Below are 26,384 nucleotides of genomic sequence, written 5' to 3'. Positions count from 1 at the left end.
TGTCCCCTTGTGCGTGTTCCCCTTGTGTTAAATAGACTGTCTTTATCTACCCTATCAATCCCCTTCAGAATCTTGAATGTGGTGATCATGTCCCCCCTAACTCTTCTGTCTTCCAGCGAAGTGAGGTTTAATTCCCGGAGTCTCTCCTCGTAGCTCATACCTCTCAGCTCGGGTACTAGTCTGGTGGCAAACCTTTGAACCTTTTCCAGTTTAGTCTTATCCTTGACTAGATATGGACTCCATGCTGGGGCTGCATACTCCAGGACTGGCCTGACATATGTGGTATACAAAGTTCTGAATGATTCTTTACACAAGTTTCTAAATGCCGTTCGTATGTTGGCCAGCCTGGCATATGCCGCTGATGTTATCCTCTTGATATGTGCTGCAGGAGACAGGTCTGGAGTGATATCAACCCCCAAGTCTTTTTCTTTCTCTGACTCCTGAAGAATTTCCTCTCCCAGATAATACCTTGTATTTGGCCTCTTGCTCCTTACACCTATCTTCATTACATTACATTTGGTTGGGTTAAACTCTAACAACCATTTGTTCGACCATTCCTTCAGCTTGTCTAGGTCTTCTTGAAGCCTCAAACAGTCCTCTTCTGTTTTAATCCTTCTCATAATTTTAGCATCGTCCGCAAACATTGAGAGAAATGAATCGATACCCTCCGGGAGATCATTTACATATATCAGAAACAAGATAGGACCGAGTACAGAGCCCTGTGGGACTCCACTGGTGACTTCACGCCAATCGGAGGTCTCACCCCTCACCGTAACGCTCTGCTTCCTATTGCTTAGGTACTCCCTTATCCACTGGAGCACCTTACCAGCTACACCTGCCTGTCTCTCCAGCTTATGTACCAGCCTCTTATGCGGTACTGTGTCAAAGGCTTTCCGACAATCCAAGAAAATGCAGTCCGCCCAGCCCTCTCTTTCTTGCTTAATCTTTGCCACCTGATCGTAGAATTCTATCAAGCCTGTAAGGCAAGATTTACCCTCCCTGAACCCATGTTGGCGATTTGTCACGAAGTCCCTTCTCTCCAGATGTGTTACCAGGTTTTTTCTCGCGATCTTCTCCATTACCTTGCATGGTATACAAGTCAAGGACACTGGCCTGTAGTTCAGTGCCTCTTGCCTGTCGCCCTTTTTGTATATTGGGACCACATTCGCCGTCTTCCATATTTCTGGTAGGTCTCCCGTCTCCAGTGACTTACTCTACACTATGGAGAGTGGCAAGCAAAGTTCCTCTGCACACTCTTTCAGCATCCATGGTGAGATCCCGTCTGGACCAACAGCCTTTCTAACATCCAGATCCAGCAGGTGTCTCTTGACCTCCTCTCTCGTAATTTCGAACTCCTCCAAGGCCGCCTGGTTTACCTCCCTTTCTCCTAGCACAGTGACCTCACCTTGTTCTATTGTGAAGACCTCCTGGAACCTCTTGTTGAGTTCCTCACACACCTCTCTGTCATTCCCTGTATACCTGTCCTCGCCTGTTCTAAGTTTCAATACCTGTTCTTTCACTGTTGTTTTCCTTCTGATGTGACTGTGGAGTAGCTTTGGTTCGGTCTTGGCTTTGTTTGCTATATCATTTTCAAAATTTTTCTCTGCTTCTCTTCTCACCCTGACGTACTCATTCCTGGTTCTCTGGTATCTCTCTCTGCTTTCTGGTGTTCTGTTATTCCGGAAGTTCCTCCACGCCTTTTTGTTCAGTTTCTTCGCTTCCATACATGCCCTATTATACCATGGATTCTTCTGTTGCTTCTCGGATTTTTCCCTTTGGGCCGGGATGAACCTGTTTACTGCCTCCTGACACTTTTGGGTAACATAGTCCATCATACCCTGTACAGACTTGTCCCTGAGGTCTGTGTCCCAAGGTATTTCACTTAGGAAACTTCTCATCTGTTCATAATTCCCCTTTCGGTATGCCAGCCTTTTGATTCCTAGTTCTTTTTGGGGGGAGATAAGTCCTAGCTCTACCAGGTACTCAAAGTTCAATACACTGTGGTCACTCATTCCCAAGGGCGCTTCCATCTTAACTTCCCTTATATCCCATTCATTTAGGGTAAATATCAAATCAAGCATTGCTGGTTCATCTTCTCCTCTCATTCTTGTTGGTTCTTTGGTGTGCTGGCTTAGAAAGTTTCTTGTTGCCACGTCCAGCAGCTTAGCTCTCCATGTTTCTGGTCCTCCATGTGGGTCTCTGTTCTTCCAATCTATCTTCCCATGGTTGAAGTCTCCCATAATTAGTAGTCCAGATCCATTCCTGCTAGCAACAGAAGCTGCTCTTTCTATTATGTTAATGGTGGCCATGTTGTTTCTATCATATTCCTGTCTAGGTCTTCTGTCATTTGGTGGTGGATTATATATGACTGCGACTATAATTTTTTTCCCTCCATTTGTTACAGTACCTGCTATGTAGTCACTGAAACCTTCGCAGCCCTGAATATCCATCTCCTCAAAATCCCAGCCTTGTCTTACCAGCAGAGCTACACCACCCCCACCTCTTCCTTCCCTCTCTTTCCTCATAACATAATAGTCCTGTGGGAACACTGCATTTGTTATCGTTTTCGTGATCTTTGTTTCTGTGAGGGCTATTATGTCTGGGTATTCCTCTAGTACCAGTTCTCCAAGCTCATTTGCCTTATTTGTAATTCCATCTATGTTTGTGTACATCGCTTTGAGGCTCACTTTCTTCTGTCCCTTCTCAAATCGCCTCCTTGGTGAGTGAAGCGTGTGTGGGTGTGTGTGTGTGTGTGTGTGTGTGTGGGGGGGGGGGCGTGTGTGTGTGGGGGGGGCGTGTGTGTGTGTGTGGGGGAGTGTGTGTGTGTGTGTGTGTGTGTGTGTGTGTGTGTGTGTGTGTGTGTGTGTGTGTGTGTGTGTGTGTGTGTGTGTGTGTGTGTGTGCGTGTGTGTGCGTGTGTGTGTGTGTGTGTGTGTGTGTGTGTGTGTGTACTCACCTAGTTGTACTCACCTAGTTGTGTTTGCGGGGGTTGAGCTCTGGCTCTTTGGTCCCGCCTCTCAACCGTCAATCAACAGGTGTACAGATTCCTGAGCCTATCGGGCTCTGTCATATCTACACTTGAAACTGTGTATGGAGTGAGCCTCCACCACATCACCCCCTAATGCATTCCATTTGTCAACCACTCTGACACTAAAAAAGTTCTTTCTAATATCTCTGTGGCTCATTTGGGCACTCAGTTTCCACCTGTGTCCCCTTGTGCGTGTTCCCCTTGTGTTAAATAGACTGTCTTTATCTACCCTATCAATCCCCTTCAGAATCTTGAATGTGGTGATCATGTCCCCCCTAACTCTTCTGTCTTCCAGCGAAGTGAGGTTTAATTCCCGTAGTCTCTCCTCATAGCTCATACCTCTCAGCTCGGGTACTAGTCTGGTGGCAAACCTTTGAACCTTTTCCAGTTTAGTCTTATCCTTGACTAGATATGGACTCCATGCTGGGGCTGCATACTCCAGGATTGGCCTGACATATGTGGTATACAAAGTTCTGAATGATTCTTTACACAAGTTTCTGAATGCCGTTCGTATGTTGGCCAGCCTGGCATATGCCGCTGATGTTATCCGCTTGATATGTGCTGCAGGAGACAGGTCTGGCGTGATATCAACCCCCAAGTCTTTTTCCTTCTCTGACTCCTGAAGAATTTCCTCTCCCAAATGATACCTTGTATCTGGCCTCCTGCTCCCTACACCTATCTTCATTACATTACATTTGGTTGGGTTAAACTCTAACAACCATTTGTTCGACCATTCCTTCAGCTTGTCTAGGTCTTCTTGAAGCCTCAAACAGTCCTCTTCTGTTTTAATCCTTCTCATAATTTTAGCATCGTCCGCAAACATTGAGAGAAATGAATCGATACCCTCCGGGAGATCATTTACATATATCAGAAACAAGATAGGACCGAGTACAGAGCCCTGTGGGACTCCACTGGTGACTTCACGCCAATCGGAGGTCTCACCCCTCACCGTAACTCTCTGCTTCCTATTGCTTAGATACTCCCTTATCCACTGGAGCACCTTACCAGCTACACCTGCCTGTCTCTCCAGCTTATGTACCAGCCTCTTATGAGGTACTGTGTCAAAGGCTTTCCAACAATCCAAGAAAATACAGTCCGCCCAGCCCTCTCTTTCTTGCTTAATATGTGTCACCTGATCGTAGAATTCTATCAAGCCTGTAAGGCAAGATTTACCCTCCCTGAATCCATGTTGGCGATTTGTCACGAAGTCCCTTCTCTCCAGATGTGTTACCAGGTTTTTTCTCACGATCTTCTCCATCACCTTGCATGGTATACAAGTCAAGGACACTGGCCTGTAGTTCAGTGCCTCTTGTCTGTCGCCCTTTTTGTATATTGGGACCACATTCGCCGTCTTCCATATTTCTGGTAGGTCTCCCGTCTCTAGTGATTTACTATACACTATGGAGAGTGGCAAGCAAAGTGCCTCTGCACACTCTTTCAGTACCCATGGTGAGATCTCATCTGGACCAACCGCCTTTCTAACATCCAGATCCAGCAGGTGTCTCTTGACCTCCTCTCTCGTAATTTCGAACTCCTCCAAGGCCGCCTGGTTTACCTCCCTTTCTCCTAGCACAGTGACCTCACCCTGTTCTATTGTGAAGACCTCCTGGAACCTCTTGTTGAGTTCCTCACACACCTCTCTGTCATTCTCTGTATACCTGTCCTCGCCTGTTCTAAGTTTCAATACCTGTTCTTTCACTGTTGTTTTCCTTCTGATGTGACTGTGGAGTAGCTTTGGTTCGGTCTTGGCTTTGTTTGCTATATCATTTTCAAAATTTTTCTCTGCTTCTCTTCTCACCCTGACGTACTCATTCCTGGTTCTCTGGTATCTCTCCCTGCTTTCTGGTGTTCTGTTATTCCGGAAGTTCCTCCACGCCTTTTTGTTCAGTTTCTTCGCTTCCATACATGCCCTATTATACCATGGATTCTTCTGTTGCTTCTCGGATTTTTCCCTTTGGGCCGGGATGCACCTGTTTACTGCCTCCTGACACTTTTGGGTAACATAGTCCATCATACCCTGTACAGACTTGTCTCTGAGGTCTGTGTCCCAAGGTATTTCACTTAGGAAACTTCTCATCTGTTCATAATTCCCCTTTCGGTATGCCAGCCTTTTGATTCCTAGTTCTTTTTGGGGGGAGATAAGTCCTAGCTCTACCAGGTACTCAAAGTTCAATACACTGTGGTCACTCATTCCCAAGGGCGCTTCCATCTTAACTTCCCTTATATCCCATTCATTTAGGGTAAATATCAAATCAAGCATTGCTGGTTCATCTTCTCCTCTCATTCTTGTTGGCTCTTTGGTATGCTGGCTTAGAAAGTTTCTTGTTGCCACGTCCAGCAGCTTAGCTCTCCATGTTTCTGGTCCTCCATGCGGGTCTCTGTTCTTCCAATCTATCTTCCCATGGTTGAAGTCTCCCATAATTAGTAGTCCAGATCCATTCCTGCTAGCAACAGAAGCTGCTCTTTCTATTATGTTAATGGTGGCCATGTTGTTTCTATCATATTCCTGTCTAGGTCTTCTGTCATTTGGTGGTGGATTATATATGACTGCGACTATAATTTTTTTCCCTCCATTTGTTACAGTACCTGCTATGTAGTCACTGAAACCTTCACAGCCCTGAATATCCATCTCCTCAAAATCCCAGCCTTTTCTTACCAGCAGAGCTACACCACCCCCACCTCTTCCTTCCCTCTCTTTCCGCATAACATAATAGTCCTGTGGGAACACTGCATTTGTTATTGTTTTCGTGATCTTTGTTTCTGTGAGGGTTATTATGTCTGGGTTTTCCTCTAGTACCAGTTCTCCAAGCTCATTTGCTTTATTTGTAATTCCATCTATGTTAGTGTACATCGCTTTGAGGCTCACTTTCTTCTGTCCCTTCTCAAATCGCCTCCTTGGTGAGTGTTCTGCTGGTGGGGGAGGCTGTTCCATGGGTGTGAGGACCTGTGAGGTGGGTAACAGGATCTCAGAGGATACTGGAATGAGGGGCGGGGGATCTAGTGAAGGGGGAGGGACAGGGAGGGTATGGGGTGAAAGGGGAGGGAGGACGGGAAGGAAAGGGGGGGAGGGAGGACTCGGGAGGAGGGGAGGGGTAGAAGGGTGGGGATTGGGTGTGGGGGGAGGGAGATTTGGCTGAACTTTTGAGTGGGGGCAGGGAGGGTTTGGGGTAGGGGGGTTTTCTATGCAGAGGAGGGAGGCGGTGTGTGTGTGTGTGTGTGTGTGTGTGTGTGTGTGTGTGTGTGTGTGTGTGTGTGTGTGTGTGTGTGTGTGTGTGTGTGTGTGTGTGGGCGTGTGTGTATGTGTGTGTGTGTGTGTGTGTGTGTGTGTGTGTGTGTGTGTGTGTGTGTGTGTGTGTGTGTGTGTGTGTGTGTGTGTGTGTGTGTGTGGGCAGGGAGCCAAGTCTGGTAACTATGTCTTACACTCAAACCGGTTCATCTTAAGTCAAGTTAACTCATTCCTTCTCACGCGTTGCTCAACTCCTCCTCAATGATTATATTATACATATATATATATATATATATATATATATATATATATATATATATATATATATATATATATATATGCGAACAAGCCTGAATGGTCCCCAGGACATATGCAACTGATATATATATATATATATATATATATATATATATATATATATATATATATATATATATATATATATATATATATATATATATATGCAACAATGATCACAAAAACACTGATCCAAGTATGCAGAATAACCACATATGAAAAATAGAAAATGCTTAACGCGTTTTCGGCTAATTCGCCTTCATCAGAGCAAAGTAGAATGAGTAGATTCTACTTTGCTCTGATGAAGGCGAATTAGCCGAAAACGCGTTAAGCATTTTCTATTTTTCATATGTGGTTATTCTGCATATATATATATATATATATATATATATATATATATATATATATATATATATATATATATATATATATATATATATTAGTATATTTTGGTAGCAGTCTTTCCTGTAGACATATATTATTAAATATGACCGAAGAAGTAAGATTAATAATTCTAACACGAATTTTCTCGATCTTTCTTACGTTTCTTTTCACTGTTGATGGTAATTCAAAGATCAATTCTCCAAAATTCATTTTTATTTCTAGTCTGACGCGACACTTGAGCGCGTTTCGTAAAACTTATTACATTTTCAAAGACTTTAGTTTACAAACACACAACTGAAACTGAATAGAGCTTACACATCTTCGATTTTATATCTACATTTGGGTGAGGTGGATGAGGTGAAAACAAACTTTCAACAATGGGTATTGAATGGGTATTAAATTCAAACACAAGACAGAACACGAAACAATGGGTATTGAATGGAAGTAATTGTAGAAAGCCTATTGGTCCATATTTCTTGATGCTTCTATATTGGAGCGGAGTCTTGAAGTGGGTAGAATATAGTTGTGCATTAATTGGCTGTTGATTGCTGGTGTTGACTTCTTGATGTGTAGTGCCTCGCAGACGTCAAGCCGCCTGCTATCACTGTATCTATCGATGATTTCTGTGTTGTTTGCTAAGATTTCTCTGGTGATAGATATAAAATCGAAGATGTGTAAGCACTATTCAGTTTCAGTTGTGTGTTTGTAAACTAAAGTCTTTGAAAATGTAATAAGTTTTACGAAACGCGCTTAAGTGTCGCGTCAGACTAGAAATAAAAATGAATTTTGGAGAATTGATCTTTGAATTACCATCAACAGTGAAAAGAAACGTAAGAAAGATCGAGAAAATTCGTGTTTAGAATTATTAATCTTACTTTTTCGGTCATATTTAATAATATATATATATATATATATATATATATATATATATATATATATATATATATATATATATATATATATATATATATATATATATATATATATATATATATATATATAGGGGTACCACCACTGATTTAATTAAAGGGACCCACATCCTCGAAGAAGAAAATAAATAGTGTTCAGAGAAGACCTTGTGGATTCTCACTGAATACTTTAATCTTTTCCTCTCCTACCACCCCTATTATTTTATATATATATATATTTATATATATATATATATATATATATATATTTATATATATATATATATATATATATATATATATATATATATATATATATATATATATATGTATATATATATATATATATTTAATAAATGGAAGGGGGCTAAGGGAATACCTTGTTGGACTCCTTGACAGGAGTCTATGTCATGCTCCCAAAAAGAAGCTTAGAGTCCCCACTGTAGCACGATCGGATGAATGGGTAAAGGGGACGGAAATGGTTGTGTACAGCCCTGAGGACAGCGTCTCTTCTGACTTGATTGAAGGCATTTTTTAAGTCAAGTTTTATTAGTGCCTTCTGGTCCGGGAGATCAGCAAAGTAAGCCCGCGCTGCATGTGCTGCAGCTTCACAACCTAGGGGGGGATCCCAAACCCGAGCTGATGAGGTTTCAGCAAGGTGGCTGCTCCCTGGCTGATAGATCTCACTGCAGCCTTAGCTACGAGGCATCAGAGGGTGTTGCCAACGGCAATGGGCCTGATACCCCTATCCTTCTTCTTTAGAGCACAGAGTGCTGCTCCATAAAAGAGAGGCCTGATGTCCTCAGGGATGCCGCCAGCCAAACACATGTTGGAGAATCTGGTAAGTTCCACTAGAAGGTCCTTTGCAGCATCTCCAAGCACCGGGTTCAGCATTTGTTTGATGTGCTGGGGTCTTAGGCCTGTAAAGCCCCCTGCTGAACCTGTTGGGAAAGACATGGCTGCTTTGTACACCTCAGATTCTCGAACAGTCAAGGGTTCCATGCCAGTGTTGTTTTCCTGGGGATCCAGGTGGTGGGCCTCGTAGCCTGGTGGATAGCGCGCAGGACTCGTAATTCTGTGGCGCGGGTTCGATTCCCGCACGAGGCAGAAACAAATGGGCAAAGTTTCTTTCACCCTGAATGCCCCTGTTACCTAGTAGTAAATAGGTACCTGGGAGTTAGTCAGCTGTCACGGGCTGCTTCCTGGGGGTGGAGGCCTGGTCGAGGACCGGGCCGCGGGGACACTAAAGCCCCGAAATCATCTCAAGATAACCTCAAGAAGATCCCTGCTGCTGTCTGGGGCTCTGGGTGGGTGTTTGTCTTGAAGAGCCTCTGCTGTCGTGGCGTTCCTGGGGGCAATAGTGTCATCGCTGGTCATGATTCTGATGGCACCTGTGGTATTGCCCTCTTCTATTTTCCTGGTGATCTGTGCTCTCATTTTGTGGTTCACAGGTGAGCTGTTGTTGGCCGTCCTGCGGCTGGTGTTCTTGGCACGAGGGGGGAGGCGGACCAGGTTGTCTGCTCTGGGGAATTCATTAAGAGCTCTGATTACAGAGGTTGCTAATGACTTGTCTCTCCTGGGCGGTAATGCTAGGCATGCATTCCCAAATAGAAGGAGATTGTGCCATGCTCCAATGGTTCTAGGAGCATTGTTGACCTTTGTCAGCAGACTGGTGAGTTTGGCTGCTGCATGGTGACGGGCAGCCTTGGGGATGTGGGGCAAGGTCCTGGTGGACGTCGCTATGACTGCTTCAAGCAGATTGTCTGCTGAAATACAGCTGGAGGAAGGTATTGTTCCTCGCTCCTGCAGCAGGCTGTCTTTTGTCACTGCCCCGGGGCGGGCACCTAGAACATATATATATATATATATATATATATATATATATAGGGGTACCACCTCTGGTGCAAATGTAGGGACCCATAGCCTCAGAGAAGAAAATAAAGAGTACTCAGAGAAGACCTTTTGGATCCTCACTGAACACTTTGATATTTTCTTCTCCTACCACCCCTATTCTTTTGTTAGGTGTGTATATTTATCTAACTTTATTTGAAAATGTCATTACACAAAAAAAGTTACAATATTGATTACATACAGGGTACAAGGCTGCTTGTCGTAAGTTGAATAGCTCCTCCAGCTCCTCAGATGGCGGGCACGAACCATGGATGCAGTGAGCATTTCCTCTCTGGATTGCCACACTAAGGCGCTGAAAAAGAAAACTGGCAGCTCTGGGGTCTCTAGTTGTTTCGATTAGCTTAGACCCCAACTCCTTTAAAAAGCTAGCAGCACTTTTACCCCAGGCACCAAGCGTCTCTGAGGCAATGGGGACAAAATTGTAGTGGTGCTCAAGGTCTCTGTATTTACGTGACTTGGCCGCTTCCCGGTGATTGGCAGCTCCTCCTGCTTGTGTAGCACTGAAGTCAACATAGGTATTGGCTAAAGTTGAAACGCAAGTGTAGTCCCACACCAACTGTCTACCATTCTTCCAGGGGTTATATATATATATATATATATATATATATATATATATATATATATATATATATATACATATATATATATATATATATATATATATATATATATATATATATATATATATATTTTTTTTTTTTTAGGGGTACCACCACTGGTTTAATTAAAGGGACCCACATCCTCGAAGAAGAAAATAAATAGTGTTCAGAGAAGACCTTGTGGATTCTCACTGAATACTTTAATCTTTTCCTCTCCTACCACCCCTATTATTTTTTTTATTTGATTTTATTGCAATGCTACAGTTTGCAGAAAACACACACTTATATAACATTATACCAATCAGTGTTGGAAGACCTCGTCCAGCTCCTCGGGGGTCGGGTGCGTACCCAAGATACAGCACGCATTTCCCCTCTGAACAGCGACACTGAGGCGCTGGAACATAAAACTGGCCGCTCTTGGGTCTCTAGTCTTCCCAATGAGTTCATATATATATATATATATATATATATATATATATATATATATATATATATATATATATATATATATATATATATATATATATATATATATATATATATATATATATATATATATATATATATATACACACACAATGAAATCACATTAATGTGATGCATCAATGAGAAAATCAGTAGCACCCATGAGGAGAGTTCAAACTGCCTCACTTGGTACTCCCAGGCACACGCCCTACACCACTGCACCACGACATGCTAAGAGCAGAGCAGCCTGGGACAACTAGGTCCGGTCAAGAGGGTCAGGAACAACTATAGGTATGGACAGCTAGGTAAAAACAACTAGGCAACAAACAGCTAAATAACTACACACTAAGGTAAAGCCCACGAAGGTAAGAACAAGCCAGGTATAAGGGAACACATATTAGTAGGCAAGGAGGAGGAGGAGAAGCAACACATGCTCCAGATCACCTTCCGCTGGAGGGCCTCGTTTGGTGAGTGACTGCCTATTGGTCGGCTGGTGGACAGGTGGGCGGAGCCAACGGGTCTGCTGTCAAGGTCAACGGGGGGGGGGGGTTAGGGGGGGAGGGGGTGGTTACTGGTTAAGGGGGAGAGGGGGGGGGGGAACTGTCTGTTAGGGGTGCCGGTGGTACATTACTGCGTTCGTTCTCGATTCACCATCGGGAATCCTGAATGGTGACAGAAATGGTTGGATATATATACGTTTCCTATCATCTGGTGCCTCTGTTCACCTAGCAGTAAATAGGTACTCGCGTGTTATGATCAAGTATTGTCGAGTTGCATCCTTGGGGGAGAGTCAGTGATTCAATCTTGGCGGGGGTGGGGGGGGGGAGGGGAGGAGGGAACTAGATAAAAGCCTAACATATATACATACATAGGCTGCCTGTCCCCGACAAAATGAATGATTGATTATAGGCAGAACACCGGGACTCAAGACACACAACACTGCACAAGCTACAAGATAAAGACACAGACGGAACATGAATCAAAATTCCCACAAATGAACAGAAAAAAACCAATGCAAAAGCCTGAGGCCAACTGAGAAGACGCCTTAACCTTGGCGGGAACAGGCTTACACCAGGCTGTCTGTCTGTCTGTCTGTCTGTTGTCCAAGCCCGTCTCTAACACCTCTCACCACCTCTACACACCTTAAACACACACACACACACACACACACACACACACACACACACACACACACACACACACACACACACACACACACACACACACACACACACACACACACACACCTCCATGTGGGGAGGGGAGGGCAACCCCACCACCCCCCTCTGCATAGAAACCCTCCCTTCCCCTCACCCTACCTGCCCCCACCCAACCCTCCCTCCCCCCCCACCCCATTCTTACCCTGTCATCCCTTCCCCATTCCCATCATGTCCCCCCTCCCACCTTTCCCCCCCCCTGTCCCCCCTCCCCCTTCATCCCATACTCTCCTCCCCCCTCACCCCGTATCCTTCATGTCCCCCCTATCTCCTTAACCCACACCCTACCTGTCCCCCCTTCCATGAAACCGCCACCCATCACCCCAAACTCCCCTGAGACCCTGCAAACCACCTCACAGATCATCTCACCCACTGAAAAGCTTCCCACACCAGCAGAATGCTCGCCAAGAAAGGGACAAGAAAATGAACTGAAGAAAGTGAGCTTCAAGGCGATGTACACTAACATAGATGGAATTACTAATAAAACAAGTGAACTCGGAGAATGGGCACTAGAAGAAAACCCAGACATAATAGCACTCACAGAAACAAAGCTAACAAACACCATAACAAACGCAGTGTATCCACAGGGCTACTATGTAGTGAGGAAAGAGAGAGAAGGGAGAGGAGGAGGTGGTGTAGCTCTGCTACTAAGAGAAGGTTGGAGTTTCGAAGAGATGGTAATTCAGAACTGTGAAGGTTTCAGTGACTACATATCAGGCACCATAGCAACTGGAGGACAGAAAATTATAGTAGTAGTCATATATAACCCCCCACCGAATGTCAGAAGACCCAGACAGGAATATGATAGAAACAACTTGGCCACCATCAATATAATAGAGAGAGCAGCTTCTGTGGCTAGCAGGAACGGATCCAGGCTACTAATCATGGGAGACTTCAACCATGGAAAGATAGATTGGGGGAACAGAGACCCACATGGAGGCCCAGACACATGAAGAGCTAAGCTGCTGGATGTGGCAACAAGAAACTTTCCAAGTCAACACGTCAAGGGACCGACAAGAACGAGAGGAGGGGATGAACCAGCCTTGCTTGATCTGATATTTACCCTAAATGAGTCGGATATAAGGGAAGTTAAGTTGGAAGCCCCCTTGGGAATGAGTGATCATAGTGTATTGAGCTTTGAGTACCTGGTTGAGCTAGGAATTATCACCCCCAAAAAAGAACTGGGAAACAAAGGGCTGGCGTACCGAAAGGGAAACTATGAGGAGATGAATAAATTCCTATGGGATATACATTGGGACACAGAACTCGGAACCAAGTCTGTACAAGACATGATGGACTATGTCACCCAAAAATGTCAGGAGGCTGTAAGCAGGTTTGTCCCAGCCCAACAGGAAAAAACAGAGAAGCAAAGGAAGAATCCGTGGTTTAATAGGGAATGTATGAAAGCAAAGGAGCTGAACAAAAGGGCATGGAGGAACTTCCGTAATAACAGAACACTAGAAAGTAGAGAGAGATACCAGAGAACCAGGAACGAGTATGTCAGTGTGAGAAGAGCAGCTGAGAAAAGGTATGAAAATGATATAGCTAATAAAGCAAGACCGAACCAAAGCTACTACACAGTCACATCAGGAGGAAGACAACAGTGAAGGAACAGGTGATGAAACTTAGGGTGGGCGAGGACAGGTACACAGAGAATGACAAAGAGGTGTGTGAAGAACTCAACAAAAGGTTCCAGGAGGTCTTTACAATAGAACAGGGAGATGTCGCGGCGCTAGACGAGGTGGCAGCAAACCAGGTGACCTTGGATAGGTTCGAAATTACAAGAGATGAGGTCAAGAAGCACCTATTGGAGCTGGATGTGAGAAAAGCTGTTGGGCCGGATGGAATCTCGCCATGGGTATTGAAAGAGTGTGCAGGAGCACTTTGCCTACCACTCTCCATAGTGTATAGTAGGTCACTGGAAACGAGAGACCTACCAGAAGTATGGAAGACTGCTAATGTAGTACCAATATTTAAAAAGGGTGACAGACAAGAGGCACTGAACTACAGGCCAGTGTCCTTAACTTGTATACCATGCAAGGTGATGGAGAAGATTGTGAGAAAAAACCTTGTAACACATCTGGAGAGAAGAGACTTCGTGACAACCCATCAACATGGGTTCAGGGAGGGTAAATCTTGCCTTACAGGCTTGATAGAATTCTATGATCAGGTGACAAAGATTAAGCAAGAAAGAGAAGGATGGGCGGACTGCATTTTTTTGGACTGTCGGAAAGCCTTTGACACAGTACCCCATAAAAGGTTGATGCATAAGCTGGAGAAACAGGCAGGAGTAACTGGTAGGGCGCTCCAGTGGATAAGGGAGTACCTAAGCAATAGGAAGCAGAGAGTTATAGTGAGGGGTGAGACCTCAGAATGGCGGGAAGTCACCAGTGGAGTCCCACAGGGCTCTGTGCTTGGACCTATCCTGTTTCTGATATACGTAAATGATCTCCCAGAGGGTATAGACTCATTCCTCTCAATGTTTGCTGACGACGCCAAAATTATGAGAAGGATTAAGACAGAGGAGGACAGCTTGAGGCTTCAAGAAGACCTGGACAAGCTGCAGGAATGGTCGAACAAATGGATGTTAGAGTTTAACCCAAGCAAATGAAATGTAATGAAGATAGGAGTAGGAAGCAGGAGACCAGATACAAGGTATCACTTGGGAGATGAAATACTTCAAGAGTCTGAGAGAGAGAGAAAGACCTGGGGGTTGATATCACGCCAGACCTGTCCCCTGAAGCTCATATCAAGAGGATAACATCAGCAGCATATGCCAGGTTGGCTAACATAAGAACGGCCTTTAGAAACTTGCGTAAGGAATCTTTCAGAACATTATATACCACATATGTCAGACCAATCCTGGAGTATGCGGCTCCAGCATGGAGTCCATATCTAGTCAAGCATAAGACTAAACTGGAAAAGGTTCAAAGGTTTGCCTCCAGACTAGTACCCGAGCTGAGAGGTATGAGCTACGAGGAGAGACTACGGGAATTGAACCTCACTTCGTTGGAAGACAGAAGAGTTAGGGGGGACATGATCACCACATTCAAGATTCTCAAGGGAATCGACAGGGTTGATAAAGATAGACTATTTAACACAAAGGGCAAACGCACTAGGGGACACAGGTAGAAACTGAGTGCCCAAATGAGCCACAGAGATATTAGAAAGAACTTTTTTAGTGTCAGAGTGGTTGACAAATGGAATGCATTAGGAAGCAATGTGGTGGAGGCTGACTCCATACACAGTTTCAAGTGTAGATATGATAGAGCCCAATAGGCTCAGGAACCTGTACACCTGTTGATTGACGGTTGAGAGGCGGGACCAAAGAGCCAGAGCTCAACCCCCGCAAGCACAACTAGGTGAGTACACACACACACACACACACACACACACACACACACTATATATATATATATATATATATATATATATATATATATATATATATATATATATATATATATATATATATATATATATATATATATATATATATTAGTATATTTTGGTAGCAGTCTTTCCTGTAGACATATATTATTAAATATGACCGAAAAAGTAAGATTAATAATTCTAACACGAATTTTCTCAATCTTTCGTACATTACGCTTCACTGTTGGAGGTAAATCAAAAATCACTTCTCCAAAATTCATTTTTATTTCTAGTCTGACGCGACACGGGCGCGTTTCGTAAAACTTATTACATTTTCAAAGACTTCACAAATACACAACTGATTAGAACTTGCGTTTCCCTGATTTTATATCTACATTTGAGTGAGGTGGGAAGGGTGATGTGGCATTACATTTGAGTGAGGTGGGAAGGATGATGTGGCATTAACACAATGATGTGACAGAACACTAGAGGATATTAATAGGGTATTAAAAGTATCAACACAAGACAGAACAGAAACAATGGGTATTGAATAGAAGTGTTTGTAGAAAGCCTATTGGTCCATATTTCTTGATGCTTCTATATTGGAGCGGAGTCTTGAGGTGGGTAGAATATAGTTGTGCAATAATTGGCTGTTGATTGCCGGTGTTGACTTCTTGATGTGTAGTGCCTCGCAAACGTCAAGCCGCCTGCTATCGCTGTATCTATCGATGATTTCTGTGTTGTTTACTAGGATTTCTCTGGCGATGGTTTGGTTATGGGAAGAGATTATATGTTCCTTAATGGAGCCCTGTTGTTTATGCATCGTTAAACGCTCCAATATAGAAGCATCAAGAAATATGGACCAATAGGCTTTCTACAAACACTTCTATTCAATACCCATTGTTTCTGTTCTGTCTTGAGCTATATTAAGCTGGATTAGGGCATGGCTATACCAAAGGAAACAGAGAGTTAGTATAAATGGAATCAAGTCAGAGTGGGAAAATGTTGTAAGTGGAGTGCCTCAAGGCTCTGTCCTGGGACCTCTGTTGTTTATAATATATATAAATGATTTAGATTCAGGTTTGAGTAGCAACATTTGCAAATTTGCCGATGATACGAAAATCGGTAGGGAAATTAATTCGGAGGAGGACTCACTATCACTTCAAGTTGATCTAGATAGGGTTTTGAAATGGTCAAAGGATTGGCAGATGCAGTTTAATGCTGATAAATGTAAAGTTCTGAGGTTAGGTAATGATGATAGAGTTACAAGATACGAGCTAGATGGTGTTGTGATTGCGAAGTCGGATTGCGAAAGGGATCTGGGAGTTATGATTAGTAAGAATTTAAAACAAAAGGATCAATGCATAAATGTTCGTAATAAGGCAAATCGGACACTTGGATTTATTAATCGCAGCGTTAGTAACAAGACACCTGGTGTGGTTCTCAAGCTATATCTTGCTCTAGTTAGGCCCCATTTAGATTATGTAGTTCAGTTTTGGTCGCCATATTATAGAATGGATATAAATTCACTTGAACGTGTCCAGCGTAGGATGACTAAGTTAATTCCCCAAATTAGAAATCTTTCATATGAAGAAAGATTAACAAAGCTTAAGTTGCATTCACTGGCGAAGAGGCGAAGAGTTAGGGGTGACATGATAGAGGAAAGGCGAAGAGTTAGGGGTGACATGATAGAGGTTTACAAGTGGATGAATGGACATAACCGGGGGGATATTAATAGGGTATTAAAAGTATCAACACAGGACAGAACACGAAACAATGGATATAAATTGGATAAGTTTAGATTTAGGAAAGACTTGGGTAAATACTGGTTCAGTAACAGGGTTGTTGATTTGTGGAACCAATTGCCACGTAACATTGTGGAGGTGGGGTCCCTCGATTGTTTCAAGCACGGGTTGGACAAGTATATGAGTGGGATTGGGTGGTTATAGAATAGGAGCTGCCTCGTATGGGCCAATAGGCCTTCTGCAGTTACCTTTGTTCTTATGTTGTGTTGATACTTTTAATACCCTATTAATATCCTCTAGTGTTCTGTCACATCATTGTGTTAATGCCACATCATCCTTCCCACCTCACTCAAATGTAATGCCACATCACCCTTCCCACCTCACTCAAATGTAGATATAAAATCAGGGAAACGCAAGTTCTAATCAGTTGTGTATTTGTGAAGTCTTTGAAAATGTAATAAGTTTTACGAAACGCGCCCGTGTCGCGTCAGACTAGAAATAAAAATGAATTTTGGAGAAGTGATTTTTTATTTACCTCCAACAGTGAAGCGTAATGTACGAAAGATTGAGAAAATTCGTGTTAGAATTATTAATCTTACTTTTTCGGTCATATTTAATAATATATGTCTACAGGAAAGACTGCTACCAAAATATACTAATATTAAAGTGCACGACCCAGCAGCAAGGAATCAAGCCTTCACGATAAAATATCGCCAGGATCTGATTCGTGATCAGATATACAAGGCAGAGAATGAAATCAAAGACAACAAAACCCAACTACTTCATGCTACAAACGAGTGGAGAAATAGCAACATCGACCATAGTATCCGTACCCGCATTGAACAACACCTCGACATCCTCACAGACCAACATCACCTCAGCACTGAAACAAGGATTATCAAGAAACTAACAACATTATATGGAGGACCTATGGCAATTCCACGACCAAGAGATGGCTTCCTGAACCTTGCAGGAATTAACCTCACTGAGGACCAAGTCACTCTCCTAAATCTGGGCATAAACTGTCATGTTATGTCCAGACCGAGTGAAATGGCCCGGAAAGTAGAGTTGGAAATTCTGTTGGACGACATATTCGACCTCGAGACACAAAAGAAGGTCACTACCAAAGATACCTTACAAGCAGAACTTATTGCAGAAGGAGGAAAGAATCGAGGCAACTACAGAAGCACCATACTGTCCCCCGAGCTTAAAGCGGCAGCTAAAAGCCTTCGTGAGAACAAGGAGATAGTTGTCAGGAGAGGTGACAAGTCGCCAATATATGTCATTCTTAAAAAAGACGAATATCTGGCGAAAATGAACATCATACTCTCTGACCAAACTAAGTTCCAAAGGGTAACGAAGGACACTACAGCCGAATTAAAAGCAAAGGTCAACAAACTGATCGAAACTGTGAACGCCAAGAAATCCGGACTCCACCTGCCAAAGATCATTGGGGAATATAAACCTGGATATGCGTATGGAAATGTCAAGACGCACAAGCCTGGAAACCCACTTCGGCCAATCATTAGCCAGATACCCACACCCACGTACAGATTGGCGAAGCGACTCAACGGCCTGCTGACTCCTTATGTTCCTTGCGCCTTCAGCCTGAAGTCTCCAAAGGAATTTGTGGACTTACTGCGGGGCGCACGGGCCACAGGGATAAGAGCCTCGTTGGACGTAGAATCGCTGTTTACCAACGTACCTGTGGACGAGACAATCGGAATGATAGCCGACAGAGTGTATCGTGATCCAGCCTGTACTCCTCTTGACATGCCAGAAAGTATTCTGAGGAAACTACTCCAAGCTTGTACTAAAGAGGCACCCTTCTTGAGCCCGGATGGGCACATGTATAAGCAAGTAGATGGGGTCGCCATGGGTTCTCCCCTAGGTGTCCTGTTTGCAAACTTCTACATGGGTACCATCGAGCAAAAAGTCTTAGTCGACATGAACTTGAAACCGGCCATATACTGCAGGTATGTTGACGACATTTTTACACAGGTACCTGATGTCAGACATCTGCAGGAGCTGAAGGAGGCATTTGAGCAGAGTTCCGTGCTGCGTTTCACTTACGAGACGGAAAAGGATGGGAAGCTGCCTTTTCTAGATGTAACAGTCATGGAAAAGGGCGGAGGTTTCCACACTGCAGTCTACACAAAGGAAACAAACATAGGAATGTGCCTAAATGCCAACAGCGACTGCCCTGACAGGTACAAGAGGAGTGTTGTTAACGCATACGTCGACCGTGCTCTCAGCCACAGCTCAGAATGGAAGCAAGTCGACGAAGAACTCTGTAGGGTAAGGCAAGTCCTAGTCAATAACGGCTTCTCCAATGGTTTCATCGAAGACATCATAAGAAGGAAAGTGAAAAGCCATGCAACCTCCGAAGAGACAACTAACACAACACCTATACCCCCTATTAGACTATTTTACAGGAACTTCTTTTCCACAGCTCATAAAACAGAGGAAAGGGTCCTGAAAGATATTGTTAATAGAAACGTTATCCCTACAGACAAAAATCAGAGGATACAACTGACGATTTACTATAAAACCAGAAAAACGGCCAGCCTACTCATGAGAAACTCTCCAGACACGAAACAGAACGCTTTAAAAGAGACTAACGTCGTCTATGCCTTCAAATGCCCACTTGGGGACTGTAAGCTCCAAAAAACCCAGTATATAGGCAAGACAACAACATCTCTTTCTAGGCGTTTAACGATGCATAAACAACAGGGCTCCATTAAGGAACATATAATCTCTTCCCATAACCAAACCATCGCCAGAGAAATCCTAGTAAACAACACAGAAATCATCGATAGATACAGCGATAGCAGGCGGCTTGACGTTTGCGAGGCACTACACATCAAGAAGTCAACACCGGCAATCAACAGCCAATTATTGCACAACTATATTCTACCCACCTCAAGACTCCGCTCCAATATAGAAGCATCAAGAAATATGGACCAATAGGCTTTCTACAAACACTTCTATTCAATACCCATTGTTTCTGTTCTGTCTTGTGTTGATACTTTTAATACCCTATTAATATCCTCTAGTGTTCTGTCACATCATTGTGTTAATGCCACATCATCCTTCCCACCTCACTCAAATGTAATGCCACATCACCCTTCCCACCTCACTCAAATGTAGATATAAAATCAGGGAAACGCAAGTTCTAATCAGTTGTGTATTTGTGAAGTCTTTGAAAATGTAATAAGTTTTACGAAACGCGCCCGTGTCGCGTCAGACTAGAAATAAAAATGAATTTTGGAGAAGTGATTTTTGATTTACCTCCAACAGTGAAGCGTAATGTACGAAAGATTGAGAAAATTCGTGTTAGAATTATTAATCTTACTTTTTCGGTCATATTTAATAATATATATATATATATATATATATATATATATATATATATATATATATATATATATATATATATATATATATATATATATATACCACTAAACATCAGACTACAGCACCAGGCCGCCACAGTGTGGACCTTGTCACATGACTCGCTGCTAGAAAGACGACTACAGGATACACAGACGACTACAGGATACACAGACGACTACAGGATACACAGACGACTACAGGATACACAGACGACTACAGGATACACAGACGACTACAGGATACACAGACGACTACAGGATACACAGACGACTACAGGATACACAGACGACTACAGGATACACAGACGACTACAAGATACACAGACGACTACAGGATACACAGACGACTACAGGATACACAGACGACTACAGGATACAGAGACGACTACAGGATACAGAGACGACTACAAAATAAAACACCCACAGCTGGTGGTCCAATTGATTGCATCTACTGGATGGAAGCTAAGCCCCGCAGTACAAAATTCCGAGATGAAATGCAGACGTAATTCCAAGACGTAAATAGAACATGAAAACATGTACACAAGCATCCGAGTGTGAATATGTAAATGCTACACAGACATCTACATACATCATTGTATGTTGAAACACGGGGAGAACCTTGGAAACACCCGCGCCTCCCCGACAAAGAGATCAAGCTTAGCTTAGCTACCACACACACACACACACACACACACACACACACACACACACACACACACACACACACACACACACACACACACACACACACACACAATTGGGTGAGTATACACTGCAGGAATGGTCGAACAAATGGTAGTTAGAGATTAACCCAAGCAAATGCAATGTAATGAAGATAGGTGTAGGGAGCAGGAGACCAGATACAGGGTATCATTTGGGAGATGAAATTCTTCAAGAGTCAGACAGAGAAAAACACCTGGGGGTTGATATCACGCCAGACCTGTCCCCTGAAGCTCATATCAGGAGGATAACATCAGCGGGGGGGGGGGGGGACATACGTACTTAGTAACAAGGGGCACACACACTAGGGGGACACAGGTGGAAACTGAGTGCCCAAATGAGCCACAAATATAAGAAAGAACTTTTTTAGTGTCAGAGTGGTTGACCAATGGAATGCATTAAGAAGTAATGTGGTGGAGGTTGACTCCATACACAGTTTCAAGTGTAGATATGATAGAGCCCAATAGGTTCAGGAACCTGTACACCAGTTGATTGACAGTTGAGAGGCGGGACCAAAGAGCCAGAGCTCAACCCCCGCAAGTACAATTAGGTGAGTACAAACACACACACACACACACACACATATGGGGGCCTAACGGCTGAGTGGACAGCGCTCGGGATTCGTAATCCTAGGATTCGAGGATCGATCCCTGGCGAAGGCAGAAACAAATCGGGCAGAGTTTCTTTCACCCTGATTCCCTTGTTCACCTAGCGGTAAATAGGTACCTGGGAGTTAGACAGCTGCTACGAGCTGCTTCCTATGTGTGTGTGTGTGTTAGAGAGAAATACATGTAGTAGATTTAATAAAGGAAAAATAGATTGGTTAGAAAGGTGGGGGCCAAGAGCTAATATTTCGATTCTGCAGACACAAATAGTAAATACTTCGTGTCAGCAAGGCGAACAGTCCGCCTGCTATGATAACTCATTGTAGTTCCCATCGCCCAACCACTTGGGCTGGACGGTAGACCGACGGTCTCGCTTCATGCAGGTCGGCGTTCAATCCCCGACCGTCCAAATGGTTGGACACCGTTCCTCCACCACCCCCACCACCCCCACTCCCCTTCCCAATCCTTATCCTGACTCCTTCCCAGTCCTATATAATCGAAATGGCTTGGCACTTTCTCCTGACAGTTCTTGTCCCTTCCTTATATTTCCAATGTCTAAACTTATCCCTTCATTTGTATATCTCCATCTTCTTTAATAAAAAAATAATAGACTTTAAAAGGCTTCATATCTCGCTACTACATGCTGGCGTAGTGGTAGCCCCACTCACCTCACCAGCTATTTCATCTGGGTTCGAGCCCTGGCTAAGGAATATCGACTGGGCGCCGAGCTTTAACTCTCCGAGCCCCTGTTCACCCAGCAGTAATTGCGTACTTGGGTTGTAAACCGACTGGCGGGTGGTGTTCCAGGGGAAGGGACAGATAGACGCCTGCTGGTGATAGTGTCATGGTGATAGTGAAGGCTGAGCCGCCTTGCACACATAATAAACACTGCTGATTACAATGACAATCTCGATTGTGATGAGTATGATATGACAAGAGATGATAGTGACAGAACTAACCTTGGTGCTGCAGGATGCGTGGCGAGGTGATGGTGATGATGGTGGTGATGGTGATGGTGGCGGCTGCCCAACCTGTACAGCACGGCCACGGTGAGTATATTATACATTTAATCATTCGCTTTACTCATTAATAAGTGTTCATTTAGAGTGGCTGTGTTTACAACAGTATATTATTCACTGGTATGAGAAGAGAATTATGCAGAGAGCCTTACACTATATATCTGTCACTGTGGCTCCTATATCAGCTGTCACTGTACCTTATATTCCTGGCATATACCGGCGATACCTGTCGCTATACCTTAAATATCTGTCAGTATACTTTCAATACCTGTCATTATACTTTCAATACCTGTCATTATATACCTTAAATACCTGTCATGATACCTACAATGACTGTCACTATATTGCTTGAATACCTGTCACTATATTTCCAATACCTACCACTACACAGCCAACACCTACCACCACACCATCAATACCTGCCACCACACCACCACCATCTACCACCACCCACCACCACACCTCCAGACAAAGAATAATACAAGGTGGTCGTGGAAGCCTAGGAAAAGGAAGCACACCTTCGAACACTGAACATCATTGTTTGTACTAAAAAAAACTTTTCTCCAATGAATAAAAATCAAGTGTAGCACATGTTGTACACATGTGTCAGTGTAACAAGTTTCTTAACTAGTAGTCATTATAATTATAAGATGTGATGATTAAGACAAATTGTAAATTAAGAAATACCGGCTGAGGTCTGTTTAAATCCTTTTGGTCCCTTTGTAAGCCTATAATTTGCACTTTTAATATATAATGTTATTTTCACTTAGGATTTTACTTTGTAATTTCTATGGAATTCTTCTTGGCTTACGAGCAAAATTACCAGGCACACTGCTGTAAAATTCTGGTTTGTTCTGAAGATGGTGCAATAATTCTGTATCTTTAGCAAATACATACGTTATGTATGCCATACATTTCATCATTAGAGAAGAGAAGACATTACACTCTACATCAGAGTACATCAGTACAGTAACCTACACTATTACAAGCATTACTGTATTCTACTGTATTCAGCAGGTGGGTAATACATGGAGATACAGGTGTCCAGCCTCACATCACCGCTATAAGTCTACTGTATTTCTTGACTGTTGATCACATGACAGAAGCCTCACAGTCAAAGCAAAATCTGACAGATCCGAAAAGCCGTTTATACCACTGTTAATTGATTATTTTATTCGGAAATGTTAATGTTATCTTTCAAGTAGTAAGACGATGAGTCTAATAGTCCACGAAACTGTGAAACAGAAAAAGGTTAGATAATTATTATTGAGAGATATGGACTTATGCTTGAGTTTAATTATGGGGGAGGGTAGAGAGGTGGGGGTGCTGGCAGCCAGTGCAGGGAGAGGCAGAGGGGAACGCCTACCACCACACCAACACCTACCAACACACCAACCACCAACACCTACCACCACACCACCATATCTCACTCTCTAAATATCTAACAAAATGATTATCCTCAGTGACAACAACAGACATTACTGAGGGGTGACCTTCCAGCATGAGAATGCTCTCCACAACCTATTAGATCGATCTGAAACCATATTTACAGGTTTTTTGAACAAGTGGAGGAACACAATGTTTTGATCTTACGTCTGGCAGTGGTATATAGCATTGTATTCAACAAGAGGTTACTACAAGTACAATGGTGCACATTTGAGGCACACATTTCCACACAACAAATGTTGCTTGGAAACCTGAGACCAAAAAAGTGCAGAATGCTCTATACGAATGAATTAAATATTATGGCAATTAAAAAGATATTTTAATTTGGAAGGGAATAATTTGTATAGGGTAAGTAATTCTTAACTTGCAGCTTAGAAATACATTACACACGACCAATTGGGAGTCAGCTACAATGTTGATTCTTTACTAATTAAACGTTCTGCCTATATTGATTTAACATTAATCTGACGTCTTTTTCACGCTGCTCCAACGTTAACTTTAGGATATTGGAGCATATTGCCCGAAACGCTATGCTTACTAGTGACTTTTTTACGTATTGTATGTACTAAGTCTATCTACAAATACAACATAATGTTTGTAACTAATCCTCTATGTATGTACTTTTACCTGGAATAACTATTTGATTTTGATTTGATTTGATATTTTGCCGACTAGGCTACAACGTTTTCTATATTAGCGTGAGTTGTTATTGTTTAAGATCCGCCACCTGGAACAAAAACTTCCAAGCAGCACGGGCCATGGCGAGCCCGTAGTGATTGGGCATGGAAACTTTCCACCAGACAGTGAAAGTCTGGCTGAGGCTGCCACTAGAGCAGGTTAACTGGACGCCTCCGCCACTCCCTCAGGGGGAGGGAGGTCTATTTATGTATTTCTGTATGTAGGTTAGATTAGCATTTTATAAGCACTGCAGTCACCTGCTGTGGTTGATTGTTCAATACATCACTGAACTAAATGTTCAACAGATCTCTAACCCTGTCCATGGAGGACAAGAAAATGTATATATAAGTTGGTTAGCATTGTAATTGTGTGGCCACGTCTGTGGTACAAAATAATAATAAAAATAAATATACAAAAAAATCAAGGCTCTCTCAACCCCCCCCCCCCCCCGCCATATCCGTCCACGTCTGTTGTCGTGTCTCTAACCAAGGGGGCCTGACGGCTGAGTGGACAGCGCTCCGGATTAGTAGTACTAAGGTTCCGGTTTCAATCCGCGGCGGAAGCGGAAATAAATGGGCAGAGTTTCTCTCACCCTGATGCGTCTGTTCACCCTAGCAGTAAACAGGTACCTGGGAGTTAGACAGCTGCTACGGGCTGTTTCCTGGGAGGGGTGTGTAACAAAAAGGAGGCCTGGTCGAGGACCGGGCCGCGGGGACGCTAAGCCCCGAAATCATCTCAAGATAACTTCAAGATAGCCATGGCGCCCGGCCCTTTCTACCTGGGTCAAGATTCACCAAGCACTTACGTATCCACTCTTTCGAAACCTTTACATCTTTTCTCAACTGTGGCAGCTTGGGTAACATTTATTAAACAGGTTATAGAGTTCCGAAGCGCTACGAAAATGACTGGTGACAATAGCATTGGGTTGCGAAGTTTCAAGACATGTTAATTGCTAATAGTGATTGGATTGATTCTTGCCACCGGAGGCGGCTAGTTTATTGTGCACCCCATACTCATCCTGTGAGCGGTAGCGCAAAAAGGAATACAGAAAGCACAAAAGGTCTTTAGCAGACCTCAACGAAGATTATTACATTAACAATTACATCTATCCTACACATCTTATAATCAAAATATTAACTACCTACAGAGATTGTTCAATTTCAAAAGCTATGTATTTGCAATTAATCATTATACATTATTGGTAGATTTTTTCGCTAATACATAATTGTTTGAGCAATGAAGACATTACAGTGGTCATAGGAAGGCTGTTATTTATTATAATTAGTTTTCACATTACACTGTTTGTTCCTTAATCTCATGTGTCATTTATATACTGGAAACGAAACATGGATACAGTGCAAGGATTTCAG

At 43.1% G+C, this 26,384-nt stretch overlaps 1 non-coding gene across 1 annotated transcript in view; it reads left to right on the top strand.

Annotated features, from left to right (window-relative positions):
* LOC123771136 (uncharacterized) overlaps positions 1–25,356 on the top strand; it is a 37,049-nt gene extending 11,693 nt beyond the window's left edge. Inside the window, exons 2-3 of the transcript XR_011228498.1 lie at positions 22,844–22,920; positions 25,055–25,356. This is a non-coding gene — a transcript (uncharacterized protein). The remainder of the gene's footprint in view (positions 1–22,843; positions 22,921–25,054) is intronic.
* Positions 25,357–26,384: the final 1,028 nt, after the last annotated feature.

Source organism: Procambarus clarkii, chromosome 14, assembly GCF_040958095.1.
Source record: "Procambarus clarkii isolate CNS0578487 chromosome 14, FALCON_Pclarkii_2.0, whole genome shotgun sequence".
In the NCBI taxonomy this organism is placed as follows: Eukaryota; Metazoa; Arthropoda; class Malacostraca; order Decapoda; family Cambaridae; genus Procambarus; species Procambarus clarkii.
The sequence above is the reverse complement of the archived record's forward strand: the minus strand, read 5'-3'. Positions and strand labels throughout refer to the sequence as shown.